The sequence below is a fragment of the Camelus ferus genome, chromosome 5 (genome assembly GCF_009834535.1).
Source record: "Camelus ferus isolate YT-003-E chromosome 5, BCGSAC_Cfer_1.0, whole genome shotgun sequence".
NCBI lineage: Eukaryota > Metazoa > Chordata > Mammalia > Artiodactyla > Camelidae > Camelus > Camelus ferus.
The window spans coordinates 6,433,986-6,453,036 of NC_045700.1; the positions used below are offsets into that span (position 1 = coordinate 6,433,986).

Sequence of the window (19,051 nt, forward strand, 5' to 3'; positions counted from 1 at the left end):
ATTCCTGTTTTATCTCGTGTTGTTCTTGTGGTTTATGCATAAGTACATTTTAAATAGTCTCCTTTTTACTCATGAATCATGATGAAATCTTAGTTCTCCTTAGTTTGAGAGAAATCTTAGTTCTCCTGTGTTTCCGGTGCCTGTAGATAGTGCTGTTCTGTCTTGTGGGGGTGCAGTTCTGAGGATGACCTTCATAACTTGTTCTGTTGCTTCCACATGGAGAGGTGAAGATATCTGTTCCCTTCATGAATCATAGCTAAGGAGGGAGGGAATAGCTCAGTGGTAGAGCCCGTGCTTAGAATGCATGAGGTCCTGGGTTCAATCCCCAGCACCTCCATTTTTAAAAAATTAAATTAAAATAAATCATAGCCAATAGTCCCAATTTCATTATATTAGTAGCTTCCCCTGCTGTTTCTCATTAAGATGTTTTAAGAGATAACATATTATATATAAGCCTTCTAAATCCCCAGGCTGCTGCTACCCACAAAGAAAGATCTTTGAAAGTTAGTATAATTTTCTCCAAATACTCTAAGGTGTTGATTAAATTTAACATCAGTGGTAATGAGTTCGAATTGCACAATTTCTGCTCCTGTGAGGTTCAGGCTGTGTCCCCCTTTGGGCCAGAAATCTAAAAGCAACTGGATCTCTGTGCCCAAAACAGTTTGTTGGAATTCCATTCTAATTTTTGTCATTTCTTATCTAGTGTAAGCTTTCTGATGAGGGACTCTGATTGGTTCCAGACTGTCATTTGTTCTGGTTTTGTCTGTTCTCATAGGCCTAGCTTCTAGTAGGTTAAAGTTGCCAGGTCACAAGAGTTACAATAATCTTTGTCTTCAGGGTACAGATTGGTGCCCTTCAGAGCAAAAGGTCATTTCTTCCTTATTTGCTCCTTTTTATATAGGATGTAACTCACCAGGCTGAGTGATCTGGCCAACACCTGGAGTTTCCTTAATTTTAAGATTTTTTTTAATTGAAAGATTGTCAGTTCCAATGTTGTGTCAATTTCTAGTGTACAGCATACTGTTTCAGTCACACATATACATGCATATGTTCATTTTTATATTCTTTTTAACCATAAGTTGCTATGAGATATTGAATATAATTCCCTGTGTTATACAGTAGGACCTTGTTGTTTATTCTGTATATAGGAGTTTGTATCTGCAAATCTTGAATTCCCAATTTATCCCTTCCCATCCCCTTCCCCCAAGTAAACGTATGTTTATTTTCTATGTCTGTGGGTCTATTTCTGTTTTGTAAATAAGTTCATTTTTTTGTTGTTTTTTTAGATTCCACATATGAGTGATATCATATGGTATTTTTCTTTCTCTTTCTGGCTTACTTCACTTAGAATGACAATCACCAGACCCGTACCTGTTGCCAATGGCATTAGTTTATCCTTTTTGTGGCTGAGTAGTATTCCATTGTATAAGTAAAACACAACTTCTTTATCCAGTCATCTGTCGATGGACATTTAGGTTGTTTCCACATCTTGGCTTTGTAAACAGTGCTGCTTAATTTTCAGTTTTGTCCAGACTAAGTCTTCAGTAGATATCCAGGGGTCCTCAGGAGTTAGCATATAATCCAATCCATCCCTAAACCACTTCTTGAGTAGGTTGGTGAGTGAGGCACATCCACTATGCTATTGGACTCCAGCCTTTCACAACAATGCTCAAAATGTTTTCTTATAGAGATGCTGAATAGAGCATTCCAAATCATTTATAATATGGTAAAGCAATATGAAATAAGTATTGTAGCCAAAGTTAGCATCCAAACTATCACAGCTCTATCAGTTTTGTCTATTCCTAGGCAATTTATAAATTCAGTAAGATGACATAGATGGTAAATAGTATATTAAGTTTAAAGTTTGTCAATCCAGTAATGGGATGTACCAGATTTCGGTCAATTATAAATTAACATAACCCGTCAACCTGTATTTCAAATTTGACCTGGAATATGGTATATCCCACAGCACCGACCCATATTAATTACTCTTACTGTGGGTCAGATCCTTCCAATTCTATCAATTGACAGTTTGGCAGCAAATTATGCTCAGAGACTGAGGTTGTCTTTGCCAATAATTGATTTAACACAGGTTCATTGCAGGAATTATAATCATTTTACAAGCCAATAGCATAAAGGATAATGTCTCTTAATGAACCAATTTAAAAAAATAACATACTCCAAACCAATAATAGATTCATCACATGATTGCTCCAGGCAACAGGGAGATGAAAGAAATAAAATCCAAATTTAGTGGAGATACATCTTTCTATGAGTTGGTTCTCAGAAGAATCAGGTTAGCCAACGGAGAGCTGACACCCAGCTGCATGCACAAAGCAATGTCCCTTGTTGTTAGGGTATGTTGCTAGCCATAGTGGCCAGCCAGGTGATCTCCTTCATGGAGCCACTGCATGGTTTTTTGCCACTGCCTGCAGTCACCTCTCCCAGGCAGGAGCCATGCCCCAAGGTCTTTGGAGAGCTATTTATGTCAGCAAACAGTAGCCCTGCCCAGGCCAAACATTCTCAGTCGGTCCTCACCTACTCCATGTATTTAAAGCTTAAACGTCCCCTTAGCAGAGTCCCTCCTCCCATGTTCTTCTGGACAAGTCCCCAGCAGTGCCCAGTGAACAGCTCAGCTGAGTGCTTAAAGATACAGAGACGTGTTGATCACAACATCCTGACACAGCTTCTTTTGTTTTAAACGAACCCACTCTGAGAAGAAAACAACTTCCTTCTTTGATCAAGATCAGCGGATTGGAAATCAGATCAAGCCAACACACAACATGGGACCACTGGAGTTCACAATGAGCGGTCCTCGGGTCTAAAGGCAAGGAGAGAGAGAGGGTGGCCAGAGTCTGGTAGGAGAGTGACAAATGCCGACAGCATCCAACATTCCTGAACCGACTCCCATGCAGACGTCTCCAGCCCGACAGCTCCTTGGCTTCTAGGTTCCGGGATTTAGGTGGGGGTTCCGCTCCCCCGGGCAGGTGGGCGTCCGTAACTCCAACCTGCTCTCTGTCCGCAGCTGGCCCAGGAGGAGCAACCTGGCCCGCGCACGCGCGCTGAGCTCCCTGGAACCAGCCTGGTGCGTCCTGTGCAGCCACCACCTAAGGGGCCAGAAGCCACGCCCTCACAGTTGGGTGTCACACTGGGGCAAGGCCATCCCCCGCAGCAGCGCCCACTGCGCCCTTGACTTGGGAGGCTGGACCCCCAGGAGGAATCACTGTCCCATCCAATTCGGGGTCGTGGGCTCCGGGCGGCAGGGTAGCAGGTGAGCGCGTTAACGTTCTCCTTGCCTGGTTCGCGTAGTTGCTCCTGGTTCCTGTGACATCAGAAAGGCCTTGGAATACGTGGTCTTCGTCTTCTCCATTTCTACAGTGTCCTGAGATCCCGCTGGTCATGTCTTCCCACCTCCTTGCTCTTGTGCAGCCAGATTCCCATTCCGGGGCATCCAGGCAGAGGTTCAGGGAGCCTCTTCCAGGGCACTGGATGTAGAATACCCGCCAAGCCCTCGTGGATTCTTGAAATGAGCTTCCTTTCTATACAGGTTATCAAATGACGGTCTTCCCTGTGCGAGGGTCAGTGTGTAATAAAATCTACAACCTATTGAATTATGGGGACTTCCAGATGAATCCAAGAGGAAGAAGAGAAATGGGGGGAGGGGGCTGGGAGTGGGGAGCACTTCATGAACATGGTCCCTACTGTTGGCATCAATCTAAAGCCGTGTTTTTCAGCTTTCACTTCCATCCCCATGTGACATTAATTCTTCCAGAATGTTTTCTTTCTGCTGGGAATTCCGCTTATCAAACATATATTTTAAAACAGAATTATTGGAGGAAATCCAATTGCATTGCATACAGTTTAATTTAGGAGTGGAATGTTTCTTTCCTGCATCCACTTTTGCCTGGTTTATTATAAAAGAAAATCAATACCACACAATGGTCTTTAACATAATATAGGGAAGGATTTACTTTAATTTTTAAATAAAAGTGCTGAGGCTGAAAACTGTATACATAACAAATAAGACTGGCCACTGCCTAGAATTGATCTCTTTTTGTAAGAGAGATTGTTTGGTTTCTTCAGTTTTATTCATGGGAGGACTTGCAGAAGGGTGAGAAGTTCTAAAATGCTGTGCTTCAGAGGGTCATCCACTCTCAGTAGGAAAAATACAGAAATGTTCCCCATGGTGTCCCCTGGAAGCCTCTGGGCATGTCCTGCTCGGGCCTGGGTCTTGGTTGGCTCAGGGTACCCAGGTCCAGGGCCACACAATGCTGATGACTATTCCTGGAGCCTGAAATGTCCCTACACCAGGGACATCCAGCATCAGATTTTTCTGAAACACCTGCCTCTGTGATGTGCTTGGAAGTCCCAGTAGTCTAGATGCATTTTCACATTCTTAACTGCAATTCATTTATCCCACAAATATTTGACCATCTGATTTTTAACAGGAGATGAAAAATTGAGATTTCTGTTTTAATTTACATTTCTGTAATGACTAGTGGGGATAAGAATTTTTTCATAGGATTCTTGGCTATTTGTAATCTTGCTGGAAAGCCTTGGCCATTTTTCAAATGCATTCATTGGCTTTTTCATCATTTTAAAATCTTTAAGGGACCTGTGTCCCAGTGCAATAGGAAGACTTCCTATGGGAGACAACACAGTAAGTAGAATAATGGCCCCCACAGATGTGCAGGTCCTACTGCCTAGAGCCTGTGACATGTTAGGTGGCAAAGGGGAATTAAGGTGGCAGATGGAGCTAAGGTTCCTAATCAGCTGACCTCAAAGTAGAGAAATTAGCCCAGATTATCTGGGTAGATCCAGTGTAATTGTAATAGAGGAGAACAAATCTTGACTCTCCATTGGATCAGTTCCTTCAGCTTTGACCCCTGTGCCCTGTTTCCTAGGCTTAGTCTTGCTAGCGCTGCACTCATGTAAAGATAACAAGTTGCAGAGTAGAGAACAACATTTGTTTTCTTGGAGTTTTTGCAGGAGCATCATGACCTGACCCACGTGGACAGCTGCAGGAACAAAGAATTCCTACACCAAGAAGTTTGCAAAAACCAATCACACCCCTTCCCTTGGTTTTTTTGTTTGTTTGTTTGTTTTTTGTTTTTTTGTATAAAAGGAGCCTATATTCTGACTGGAGGAGGATGGTTCTCCAAGACAGTCTGCCATCCTCTCCGTCTGCCGGCTTTCTGAATAAAGTCGCTATTCTTTGCCCCAACACCTCGTCTCCCAATTTATTGGACTATCATGAGGTGAGCAAAACAAGTTTGGACTCAGCAACATAATTACAAGAATCCTTAAAAGTGGAAGAGATAGGCAGAGACACAGCAGTATGAGAAAGACTTGGGCAAACATTGCTGTCTTTGAAGATGGAGGCAAGCAGAGGCAAAAAGGCAAGGAAGGCAGGTGGCCTCTCAAAGCTGGGAAAAGATAGTCTCCCTCAGCTACCTGAACCGAATGCAGCCCAGTGAGACCCATGTCATCCTTCTGACTTCCAGAACTGTAAGATCATAAACTTGTGTTGTTTTAAGCCACTGAGTTTATGGTAATTTGTTACAGCAGTTTAGGAGCTAATACAGAGGATGTTGTGAGTGAATTCTATTTTTCAGACTTCACGTATCTCCAGCATTTCAGGGCTGCCTTGCTGGTCAATGTTTCCCTAAATACAGACTGTGCGATGATTCTTATCAAGGTCATCAAAGGGGCTCCCACCAAGCTGCATGTTTCCAAGCACAGGATTACTGATTTTGTGCCTTGGGGTGAAGCACTTATCTTGGAACTTTCCCTGGAACTTTGTGAGAGACAGAAGAATTTAATAGTTAAATATATGGACTCCAGTATTGGAATGCCAATGTTTCAGTCCCAGCCACAGCATTTAAGAGCAAAGCAACTGACTTGACAAGTATAGACTATTCAGCCTATCAATAACAGAGAACGTATTCTTTTTAAATACTACTGGAGTATTACAAGGTATTATCATTATGTTGAGTAATAAAGCACGATTCAAAACATTTCAAAAACTTGAAACCATTCAGGCCATTTTCTCTGACCACACTGGAATAAAGTTAAGAATCAATAGCAAAACAAAACAGCAAGAAAACCCCCAGGTACTTCAGATTTAAGCAGTTAACTTCTAAATAATTCATGGGTCAAGGAAAACAAATTTCATTCCACAAAGGAAATTGGAAAATATTTAGAACTGAAAGAAATGAAGAATATCATATCAAAATATGTGGATGCAGCTTTAAAGCACTCAGATGAAAATATATAACCTTAAATGTACATATCAAAAAAGAAATTAAAAGGTAAAAATGGATTGCCTAAGAATGCCTCAATATTCTAGAGAAAGAGCAGCAGATTAAATCCAAAGAAAGTAAATGATACAATAACGATGACTAGAAAACATTGAAATTAAGATACTTAGGATATCTTTAATTTTCTATAAGAGTATCATATTAAATTATTTAAGATTACTTTATAAAATAGAAATTTTAAAATGATAGTAATGGATATATACAAAGCATGAGACTGTAAAGTTTTCTGGTCTACTACCATAGGTGGGTTTAGTGTTACCAAAACTGATATTAAGATGATTTGATGAATTAAAGATAGTAGCAGTGACATTTCATCTTTTAAGTTGTCTAAATCCTCACTACTTATCATGCAAATTTGACAATATATAACTCACACAATGTTTTTGAAACCAGATGGTTATATAAAGATAAACCCAGATGGGTTTTATGTCTTACTTTGAGTCTATTAATTAAAATAAGATCTAAATTTGGAGAGACCAAGACACAGAGACCAAATAATTGATCCCTCTTCAATAAAAGAATAAGCATTGTTCGTATATTATTTTCAACATAACTATCTGTATGCTCAAGCTGTCATTTCTCTGAGTGTTGAGACAGTCAAGGACAAAGATATGCCAAAACCAGCAGAGGACAGACCCAGACAGGGTTGCCTGCCACCTACATGTAAGTTCCCTGGGCACAGCCCAGTGACTGCTCCAAAAGAAAAGATGATCTGACTCCTTTATGTCCTCTTTCAGGGCAGAAACCATGGGCCTGGGTGACATTCAATCTTATCTCTGCAGTTTGTAGCACAGGTTGGGTTCCCTGAGATGCCCACTTGTTACTAAGTCCAAACTCATTCTGCTTGCCACACAACAGGCCAATAAACCAGGAGGTGAGGTGTTGGGACAAGGAATAACAACTTTATTCAGAAAACCAGCAGACAGAGAAGATGGGGAACTCATGTCCTGGAGAGCCATCTTCTCCAGGTCAGAATTCAGGCTCCTTTTATACTAAAAAGGGGAGGGGGTGTGGTTAGTTGTTGCAAACTTCTTGGTGTTGGAATCTTTTGTTCTTGCAGCTGTCCATGTAGGTCAGGTCACGATGCTCCTGTAAACCTCCAACAAGACAGAGTTATTTCCTGTCCTGCAACTTTTTATCTTTATATGAATGGGAAATTGTTACACTCTTAAAGGTCAGGGTCTTGAGAATGGATTCTCCTGTATATTTCAGGCTACAGGCAACATTCTTTTACAAAAGGTACAGAACCATCATGATGAAGCCCAGAAAACAGTACATAGGCTTAGAGCCAAAGGAACTGATCTCATATGGAGTCAGATTTGTTCTTCCCTGTTACAGGTTCAGTCTTCTTACTGAGGAAATAAGTACAGTTGCCATGAGGATTAAACAAGAGAATTCCTATGGTGTCCCTGGCACACGGCAGGTGCTCAGCAAAAACCCCTCAGCGATGACTACCATTGATATTTATACAGCTTCTTAAACTGATTGTTCATCTCTGCATTCCATTACACTGTCTTTTGGAATTTCTGCCCAAAACGACATGACCGGTGGAAAGTTCTGGCTCCTTCTGCTGAACCACAGTCCTGGCAGCTACTCCTACCCTGCCCCCTACTCCCTCAGCCTCCTCATGTACTCTTCTTGCAATGGGATGCTCAGCTAGTCATTCTGAAAGAGAAATGGCGCCCTGATTTTTGTCCTGGGGCATAAAATATCCCTGACACTTCATACCCATGGTGGGAAGAGGAATTTACTTTACTGATAAAGTGAAACTAAACAATTTTTTCTCCCTCAATGAGGTTTCCTTTTTAGCTAGATGGAGACAGAGAGAGAGACTGTGAGGACATCCCAGGACAGATCCCTCCCCTATATTCTCTGTTGTATATATTCTCTGTTGTAGCTCTTCTTTGATAATAATATCTCATGTATATTTCCTGAGTTTTTTAGATGCTAAAAACCACCACCAAAGGGAAGAAATTAACTACTTGATGACAGAGAGCACATGGTACCTTCTGGTACCCAGAGGTTAATAGTGTTGACTGCTCTCACCAGCAACCAATCAGAGAATCATGCACAAGCTGATCATATGTCTGCAACCCCCCTCCCTCACCTGCCTTTAAATATGCTTTACTGAAACCCTTCGAGGAGTTTGGGGTTTTCTTGGGCATGAGCCACCCCGTCCTCCTTGCTCTGCCCTGCAGTAAACCTTTCTGTGCTCCAAACTCCAACATCCTGGTTTGTTTGGCCTCATGATGTGGCAGGCACAAGAACTTGCCTTCAGTAAGGAGAAGGAGAGAGAGAGAAAGAGAAGTTGGCAGGAAATATTTAAATAGCAATTAAATTTCAGAGAAGGACTTTCATTGCTAAAAACTGCCCCAGGCAAAGGCTGAGAGCAAGTTAATTTCCTGGGATTTATGATGCTATATAAAACCTAGAGTTGCACTTCATGGCTTAATAGATTAATTTTATTTCAGGAAGATACTGTGCATGGCTGGGGAGCTGAAGGCTCACTCCCTTGATGAAACGCAAAGGTGGCTGTTCCTCGGAGCCTGCCCCCTGCAGCTTCATGCCATCTGTCTCTGCCGAGCTGGGAAATGAAAACTCTCCTAAGAGAAATGAGACAAAATAGACTTATGATTTTTATTGTTTTCTCCCCCATGTTGCACTCTCAACAACACTTGAATTGAAAGATTTTTCCATGCCTTCTATGTCTTTTTTTTAATTGAAATATAGTTGCTGTACAACATTATATAAGTTATAAGTATACAATATAGTGATTCGCAATTTTTTAAGGTTATACTCCACTTATAGTTATTATAAAATACTAACTATATTCCATGTTGTATAATATTTACTTGTAGCTTATTTTATACCTAATATTTATGCCTAATAGTTTGTATCTCTTAATCCTCTGCCCCTACATTGCCCCTCCTCCCTTCCCCCTCCCCACTGGTGAGCACCAGTGTGTTCTCTATATCTGTGAGTTTGCGTCTTTTTTTTAATCATATTCAGTAGTTTGTTGTATTTTTTTCAGATTCCACATATAAGTGATATCATGCAGTATTTGTCTTTCTCTGAGTTATTTCACTTTGCATAATGCCCTTCAAGTCCATCCATGTTGCTTCAAATGGCAAAATGTTGTTCTCTTTATGGCTGAGTAGTATTCCATTGTGTGTATATGTGTGTGTGTGTGTGTGTGTGTGTGTGTATTTATGTGTATACATATGTATGTGTGTCTCTGTGTCTATGTCCTGTCTCCTCATAAGGACACCAGACAAATTGTATAAGGGACCATCATAATTCAGTATGATCTCATTTTACCTTGATTACGTCTGCAAAGACCCTATTTCCAAATTAAGCCATATTCACAGGTTCCAAATAAACATGAATTTGCAGGGTGGTGGGGGGAACATTATTCAACCCAGCAAAGTGCCCATTCTAATTCTGCAAGAGCAATTCATTGAGCCTCTCTGTAGCTTCCAACGTGGGCAAGTTTTATTACATGTGATCATGGTGCTAAGCCTTATATATAGGTTAGCACTTCATAGCTTAAACTGCACTAATTTTGTGAGCATGGTGATCAGGCCAAGAGCATGGGACAGCTGCTCCCGTGACAGTCCACTCTCATTACACGTGGGCATGGCGCTGAACCCAAGACGTGGGACGGCAGTGCTTACGTTGGGCCACTCTACTAATGAGAGGTCATATTTGGGCCCATGGTAATGGTCAGCAGTGCCTAAGGTGGCCAGTCCCATTTTGTGAGAGGGTGGCATTGAGCCTGTGAGTGTGGGACAGCAGTTCTCAAGTTGCAATATTCTTTTCATGGGTGAACATGATGTTACTTTGTGAACGTGGAACGGCAGTTCCCAGATGGGCCCGTTTCATTTCATTCACAGCCATTGTTTCTTTGAATACTTTTTCAGCCTCACTCCCTTTTTCTTCTCCTTGAACTCCTACAACACTAGATATTACATCTTTTGTTACAGTACCATAGGGCTCTGAGACGCTCTGCATTTTTTAAAAGTAAATAGCCACAGTAGAATTAGTCTGTGTTCTAATTCAGTAATTTCTACGGTTATATCTTCAAGTTCACTAATTTTTTTTTCTGTCAAATCCATTCTGCTGTTGTACCCATCTAGTGAGTTTTTTATTTCTGTCATTATATTTTTCAGTTCTAAATTTCTATTTGGTTCTTCTTTATATCTTCTATTTCTTTGCTGATATTTTTCTGTTTCTTTGCTGAGACTCTGTTTTTTCACTTGTTTCAAGTTTGTTTACAATGGCTGGTTGAAGCATATTTAGGATGTCTGCCTTAAATAATTCTAACATCTATGTCATCTCAGTATTAATGGCTCCTGATTTTTTTTTCATTTGGTTAGAGATCTTTCTGATTCTAGGGATGGCAAGGGATTTTCTATTAAAATCTGGGAGTTTTGGAATACATATTATAAAACTCTAAATTTTATTTAAATTGTGTTTCAGCCATCTTCTTCTCGACTCCACTCTGGTAGGACTTCGCCATCAATGTCAGCAGGTGGAGGTCTAGGTTCTCTATCTGGCCAGCAGACAGGTTGGGGTGTGAAGGATTACCTGTTACTATTGAGAAAGGGTGGGAGTTCAGGCTCCCCACTGAGCCTCTGATGATACCACACTTTCTCGAGTGGGGGAGGGCACCTCATTACTTCCCACATCACCTTCACTGAAAGAGAAGGCAGGAGTCAGCCTTGTTACCACTGTGTGATGGTGAAAATCCCAACTCTCCACCAGGCCTCCCCTGACAGCCTCTCAACATGGATTCACTCCAGCCTGACAAGAGGCTCCCCACTTGGCTTTTGCTGGTATTTAGGAGGGAGGGAAAAGTTTTCTCTGTAGTGTTTGGCTGGAGTGAACAAGACAAGTTTCTGTCTTGCTAAGCTGTCCCTTTCCTTGTTCTTTGGGTAGTGAAAGCAGGAGTTTCCTGGGGCCATTTTGTCTGTGCCCATTGGTGTTTCTAGGCTGCCAGCTACTTCAGTTGCACGTCCGGGATGTGTCGTGGGATCGACCAGTGAGCAGGTGGTGAATGAAGTACCAGAGATGAAAGAGGAGAATAGTAAAGGGGCTTACTCTGTGTGCAGCCACAGACAGCAGTGGGCCACACAAAGAAGAGGTTCCTGTGTGTGCTCTGATGCTGAGCACTTAGGGCCTTCTGTGGGGAAGGGGGTGGTGAACACAGTAGGTTGGGGGCTGTGCGATTAGCTCTTGCACAAGTTCTGATTGGTTGTAGGTGAGGTGAGAGAGTTAGGGTCCGTGAAGAGGCAGTGGGATTTATGACTCTGATAAGGAGGAGATATGGGTTGAAACAAAGCAGTCTGAGCTAGTGTGAGAGGAACCACTTCCTAAGGCTGTTAGTTCTGCTGGGGCAAGCACACGTCAGAAAAGAATGTACATCTTGGAGCCCAGGAGTGGGGGTTATCGGACTTTGAAGGGCATCAATTGGACTCACAGGATGTATGAGGTAAAATAAAATTCAGGGAATCCATCTTTATGTTTTCCATGAGTCCCAAGGTCCCTATTCGATGTACAATCTTCTCTCCACCTCTCAGAGTCTCTTATTTTCAAAATATATAACATTCTAAGTTTTTCACTGTACTCAAAGGGAGGATTTAGGAAATGTATGTCTACTCAATCTTCCAGGAAATAGAAGTTCCTCCCTCCAAAGAGTTTTTATACAATACTAGTTTTATTTAAATACAAAGCTTTATACTTTGTACTGAAAAGTATTTGATACGATTTCAAAAAATAACATGTGATATTGTGATTTATACTAAGATATATATTTGGCTTTAGTCTCTGCTTCTGTCACAGAACTCCTAAAACCCTTGGACTACCTTAAGCAATGATGGTGATAAAGATGTGTTTTGTTATGTTAAGGCAGTGGCTTCTGGAAAGCCCTGAGGTAACTCAGGATGGGGGCTGGTCACCAGAGGAACCAACTATGTGTTCAGAGAGTTGGAACTTTCAATCCCATCTCGCTGGCCTCCCAGGAGGGGAGAGGAGCTGGAGGTTAGAATCAGTTGTCAATTATTTAATGTTGTCCATATAATGAAGCCTCCATAAAAACCCAAAGGGCCAGGGTTTGAAGAGCTTCCATACTGGGAAACTCATGGAAATGTGGCGAGAATGGTACACCTGGAGAGGGCAAGGAAGCTCACACCCTTCCCCAGTGCCTTGCTCTTTGTATCTCTTTCATCTGGATGTTCCTGAATTGTATCCTTTTTTATAATAAATCAGTAATTTACTAAGTAAAATGTTTCTCTGAGTTCTGTGAGCTGCTCTAGAAAATTCATTGAACCCAAGGAGAGGGTCTTGGGAACCTCTGATTTACAGGCAGTTGGTCAAAAATACAGATAACAAACTAGATTTGCGACTGGTGTCTGAAGTCCAAGAAGGAGGTCGTGGGAACCTCAAATCTATAGCTGGTCAATCAGAAGCACAGTAATAATCTGGGCTTGAGACAGGCATCTTAAGGTGGAGGAGTAGGGGGGATAGTGGCAGTTTTGTGGGACTGGGTGCTTACCATGTGGGATCTGTGCTATCTCCAGGTAGACAGTGTCAAAACTGAGCTAAGCTGTACAGCAACAGGTTCCAAACCTTTTTGGTGCTGTGTAGGTGACCACTGTGCCTCCATGTATTGAAATTGGTGATCAGAACACCAAAAGAATGTATGTGCTATAATTTTATCTCCCATTCAGAGGGAAAAAATTTTTTAAAAGTAAGAAGAGGCTAGGGGACGAAAACCATGCTCAAAGTCAAGTCCATGGTTCTAGAAAAGCCCAAGGTAGGCCACAGATTTGCTTTACAGTTTCCCTGAAGACAATGCCAAAAGTAAGATAGATTCTGTTAGGTGTTCATGGGATTTTTAAACTAAAAATAACTTTCTTTTAAGTTGGAAGGGGTGTCTTGATGTTCTCCAGACTCCTGGACCTCTAGAAATTTCACTGAGGTGTTAGTAGGATACTGCAGAGCACACTTTCTTTCCAAGTGCTCATAGAACATGTGCCAGGAAAGATTATATGTTAGGCTTTAAAATAAATATACATAACAATATTAATATATAATATAATAATGTTATAGTGTAAGCACAGAGGTATATTCTCTGACACAATGGAGTTACATTCAAAATCAATGACCCATAGATATTAAGAAAAATCTCCAACATTGGAAATTAAACACCACACTTCTATATAACCATAGAAAAAAGAAAAATTCCCAAGAGAAGTTAGAAAGGACTTCAATACTGAGTCACAGTATAAACAAAACATGTCTCTATTTGGGGAATGCTGCCAAAGAAGCGCTCTGAGGAAAAGTTGTAGCTTCAAATGTCTACATTACAAAGGAAGAAAAATCTAAAAGGGCTACTTCTGTATGATTTCATTTATATGACATCCTGGAAAAGACAAAATTATAGCACTTTAAAATAGATCAGCGGGTGCCAGAGGTGTGGAGAATGGGAACAGACGATTAGATAAAAGAGATTTTTTTTTTGGAGGGTTATGAAACTTTTCCATATGATACTTTAGAGGTAACCCTATGTGTAAGTTAACACTCATACAACTTTAAAACACAAAGTGTTAACCTCATTATATACAAATAAAATTTTAATTAAAAGTCAGAGTTTCCCAGGGTAAAATATAGACCATGACAAATTAGTCTTAGTTCACTGTAAATGTATGACACGACTTTACTTAAGGGGTGGGAAGAAAGTGTGTTGATCTAACTAACTTTTTAAATAAGTGCAGACTGTAAGACTAAAGACAAAAGGAACTGTATAGAAGTGTTGTACTCTAGTTGGTAAAGTTGTGTCTAAGAGAGATACGGGTTGACAATTCTGAAACCACTATGCTTGTGTACCAATATTGCATAAATAAGTAAATGAGTGGAAAACAGTGGTAGCCAGTTTCCTTATGGCTGGAGTAGGGCACTATGGATAAGCAGGGTGGGAAGGCTAGAATGATAATATGGTACTACAGTAGAGTTGGAGACATCAGTATGAACTCAAGTTTCGCTTAATAAAAGAAGCGTTAACCCGAAGGTGAGGAGCACACCTGGTGCACAGACTTTGGTTTCTAATACCATTCTCCAATAAAAAAAAGAACAAGGGCTCCTTGGAAAAGTGGCTGAGTCTAGATTTGAGGCAAGGAACATGTAAGATGAGCCTTGAGTGTATTGTGTAAATCCAGAGAGTAAGGAAGTGCTCAAAACACACACATACATACACACACTTGCACAGAGAAATAAGAAATACAGTAGCCAACTGAAAACATCCCCAACAGACAGAGCTGGAACAAACTGAGCAATAAAATAAATGACATAGTCATGAGAGGGAGCAGACACTTCCTCCTTCCCAGGCGGGAAAAGAGACACAAACGGAGGGAAACGTCTGTATTTAAAAACACAGCAAATATGATGTGACATCATATAATAAAAATGTGTTTGTATAGGAAAGCTTATGAAAAAATAATTTGTAAAGGAAACTATAAATCCATGTAGGAATTCATCTTTATTTCTTAACAAGCTTTTTATTTTAGCATAGTCTTAGATTTACAGAAAACTGTGCGGTAGCATGGAGTCCCCACACCTAGCTTCCCCGGTTATTAACATCTTACTTTCATGTGGTACATTGGTCGCAGCTAATGAACCAGTATTGCTAACTACTTCATTATTGACTAAAGCCCATACTTTATGCACATTTCCTTGGTCTGAACCTAATGTCCTTTTCCTGTCCCAGGATCCCGTCCAGGATCCCACATTACACTGAATCATCATGTCTCCTTAGGTGCCTCTTGACTGTGACAGTTTCTTAGACTTTCCTTCTTTTTGATGACCTTGACAGTTTTGAGGAGAGCAGGTCAGGTGTTTTGTAACATGTCCTTCACCTGGGATTTGTCTGATGTTTCTTGCCTGATTAGATTGGGGTTCTAGGGTTACAGGTTTGGGGGGAGGAGGGAGGAAGACCACAGAGGTAAAGTGCTACTTTCATCACACCATGGGAACATGACATCATTGATGTTGACTTTGACCAACTGGCCGAGGTGGTGTTCATCAGGTTCCTCCACTGTAAAGTTCTCTGTCTCCTTTTCTGTGATGTACTCTTCAGAAAGAAGTCACCATGTGCAGCCCACACTTAAGGGTGGAGACGTGCCCCAGATCTCATAAATTATTTGGAATTCTGCATGGGATATTTGTGATCAGATTCTTCATGAGTTCTTCGTCGTGGAGGTCGGTTCGGGTCTGGGAGGGGTCTTTCTGGGGGGGTGATGGCGTGGTGTCGGAGGTAGGAGGGAGTGGCTTGATTCTTTCTTCATTACTGCCTTTCCTTCCTTCTTCCTCTTTCTTCTTTTCTTCTTTTCCATCTTCTTCCTTCCCTCCATCACTCCTTCCCTCTTTCTTTCTTTCTTTCTTCCTTTCTTTCCTTCTTTCCTTCTTATTTATATCAGTATAGACTCAGGAATAATTACTGTATACCTTGGGAATAAACCATTACTGCATTATTTATTTATCACTCCATTGTCCAGCTTTGGCCATTGGGAACTGTCTTAAGCTGGCTCCTATTTCTCTTTGATATACACTGTCAACTTTTTTCTTTTTTTTTTTGCACATCCTTACTTTTGGGCACTACAAGACACTCCACGTTCATCTTGTGTATTTTTCCCTAGTCCTAGAATCTGCCATTTCTCAAAGGAGGCCTGGTTCTTTCTGGTGGAGGGTGGTGTTAGAAACAAAGATCTGGGACTAAGTGTGCTCACTGCTACTGGGGTGTCATTGCTTCTAGGCCCTTTCAGCTGGCAGAGCAAAGAAATTTGGGTGTGTGTACTAACCTGTGTACCACACATATTTATACATATTTTATGCATAACTATCTATATTAAGCTAAACTTGAGCTCATACTGATGTCTTCAACCAAAATCCTACAATAGTCACTCTATAATTACCCCCTTACTTATTGTAATCTCTCAAACAGCTTGTTTTTGAGACAGAATCTTTTGCATATTTGAAACTTTTATAAGAAGAACTAGGCCCATTTGAGCTGTTTCCAGAGAAATGCAGATTAATGGAAAGGATATCAGGAGAACACTGTGAGCTCAGTGTGAAGTTATTTCTCAGGAACAGTAATGTTCTACCCCACAGAGAGCTGTCAACCAAAGGGGAGGGGTGCCTTTCAGGAGGACTCTGAGAGGATTTCCCACATGGAGGAGGCCATTAGGTAAACCAGTGCCTCCCAACCTTTTCCATAGAATGGTAATATTTGTGTACAGCCCACTTCATAAACTAAAAAAGCTTTTTACGATCTGAAGCAGAATCCTGGGTGTTCCAGGCACCAGTGGGCCTTCCAGTGGCCCCAAGAATAAAGGGATCCCGTGTCCTGTGGCCCCAGTAACCCTTCCTAATGCCCCTGCAGCTCTTCTCAGCACACCGATTCTGTTGCCCAAGTTCACAGCGCTCACCAGGGTGGCAGCACCTCAGTGGTCTTTGAAGGGCCCAGCTCAGGGTGCTGACCAGTGGTCGTAACTGCAGGCTCCACACCCCCACCCCCCAGGGTCCCTGGTGCCCTTCTCCTCTCCTGCAGCCTGAGGAGAAGACACAGGCCAGGACACAGGAGCTGGCCTTGGAGGTAAGCACAGAAGGAAGAACAAATCGGACTCCATATTAGATCTGTTCCTCTGGCTCTAACCCTGTGCCCTGTTTTCTAGGCTCAGTCTTGCCAGTTCTGCACCTTTTATAAAAGAATGTTGCCTAGAGCCTGAAATAGACAGGAGAGCCCATTCTCAAGGCTCCGACCTTTAAGAGTAGAACTTTCCCATTCATAAAAAGATAAAAAGTTGCAGAATAGAAAATAACATTTGTTTTGTTGGAGGTTTGCAGGGACACCATTACCTGACCTAGGTGGACAGCTACAAAAACAAAGGATTCTGTCACCAAGAAGTTTGCAACAACCCTTTCCCCTTTTTAATATAAAATGAACCTGAATTCTGACTTGGGGAAGATATTTCTCCAGGACCTGAGTCTGCCATCTTCTCAATCTGCCCCAGTAGACCACACAAGTACTGTGCCCTGTTTTGGGAGACCACGGGGGGCACACTGAGTAGTCAGGACCATGCATAGTGGTACCTTCTGCTAGTATCTCCCCATATGATGCACTGAATCCTGTCCCTGATCAATTTACAGGCTCACTGAGGAGACAAGACTAATGGAGATGAAAAAAAGAAAGCAAAGTGCCCCACATAACATCGAATTGACTGTCATAATGGTACCTTCTGACACAGAGTCAAAAATGGAGTTGAGTGAAAGGATAAAGGAGGGGCAGTGGCCGATGTTAGAGCTGCCAGGTGCTCGGCCACACCGAGGGACTGCTGCCAGTGAGGGGTGCTGAGTGCCCTTCAGGGACCCCTGGGTCTCAAGAGAAGACAGGTAGTGAAAGAAAAGGATCACCACCATTGGGACTGCCCCAGATAACCAGCATCACAAATGTTCAGTCCTCTTGTGACGTGGTAGCTTGGGGAACTCTGAAATTTTGCCTAACCTTTCCATTTTTCATCAAAATATTTTGGTAGCATTAGGCACAAGTGTGCTTGGAGTTAAGGTTAAAAAAAAAAAAAGACTTCTTTTCACCTCTGTGTTTCAAGGACAGTATTTATTGGTTTTATTTGCGATCCACCAGGAAAAGTTTTAAAAGGCTATTGCATAAGATAAAGACCCTTTCGTAAGAAATTCCCCTCAGTTGGGAACTGTGTAAGAGTTCAAAATAAAGGAGTGTAGGACACTTTGTAATTAAACACAGCCGTTAACTTAGGTCCTGATGCCAGCAAGTGAATCCTGCAATCCTGAAGCTGCGAAGAAAGGGGAAAAAGCCTTTATGTTCCAGGACACAAGAGAGGGAGGGGCAGTTCTTCCTGGCCAGGCAAGTGTGTGATTGATTTGAACCCAATTGTCTTCTCTCTTCCTCTTTTTCCTTTGACATGACTCTCAATGGCCATCTTGGCCCTTGTGTAAAATTCTAGAATTGTATTTGGGAGAAATGCTTCAAAACCAGCAGTGCACGTATGGCAAATGACCTTTCCTCTTCCGCCTCAAGTACCATCGAATTGTGATGTCCTCTATGAAATAACCCCAGCATGGACTGGAGCTGTCGGTCCCTCATGATCCCAGCAGCCAGCCTGCTTTGCAGCTGTCATGGGCCTCCCTTGGTTTTCTGAGAGCAGGTGGGAGGGCGCTGCAAGCTGGCATGACCGACCCCCTTCAACACACGTCTTCACCTGGGGACAAGACAGGGGAACACGCCCTCTATTTCTCATTCATCACCGCCAGCGTCAGTGCAGGGAGATGGCTTGTCAAGCTCAGGAAGCTTTCCGGGCTCATTTTACCAAGTGGACGGTGCACCAAGCCACTTAGATTAGCACAAAACATCCTGACAGATCATCCCTACGAACAGGTTTATATGCTGTGTTGGTCCCATTGCACTCAAGAATCCATACCACATCGATTCACACTTAATTGTCCCCTAATCGTTCCAGGGATGTCAGGCCTGTCTTTGTGCATCAGGTGACAGCTTCTAAGGAGAAGGGACTACGTGTCCCAGCTTTCCTGGCAGCTGGCGTTGTAGGGCAGGCAGCACGCTTTAGTAGAAAGAACACAGGATTAGGGCTGCACAGAGCTAAATTTGCATCTCATTTCAGAAAAATGATTCATAAGTTTGT

The 19,051-nt window shown here is 42.0% G+C and overlaps 1 non-coding gene across 1 annotated transcript; it reads left to right on the forward strand.

The window, feature by feature from the left end:
* The first annotated feature begins 265 nt into the window (after positions 1 to 265).
* On the forward strand, positions 266 to 337 carry TRNAS-AGA. Its single transcript has one exon. It is a non-coding gene; the product is annotated as a tRNA-Ser (tRNA).
* The last annotated feature ends 18,714 nt before the right edge of the window (positions 338 to 19,051 follow it).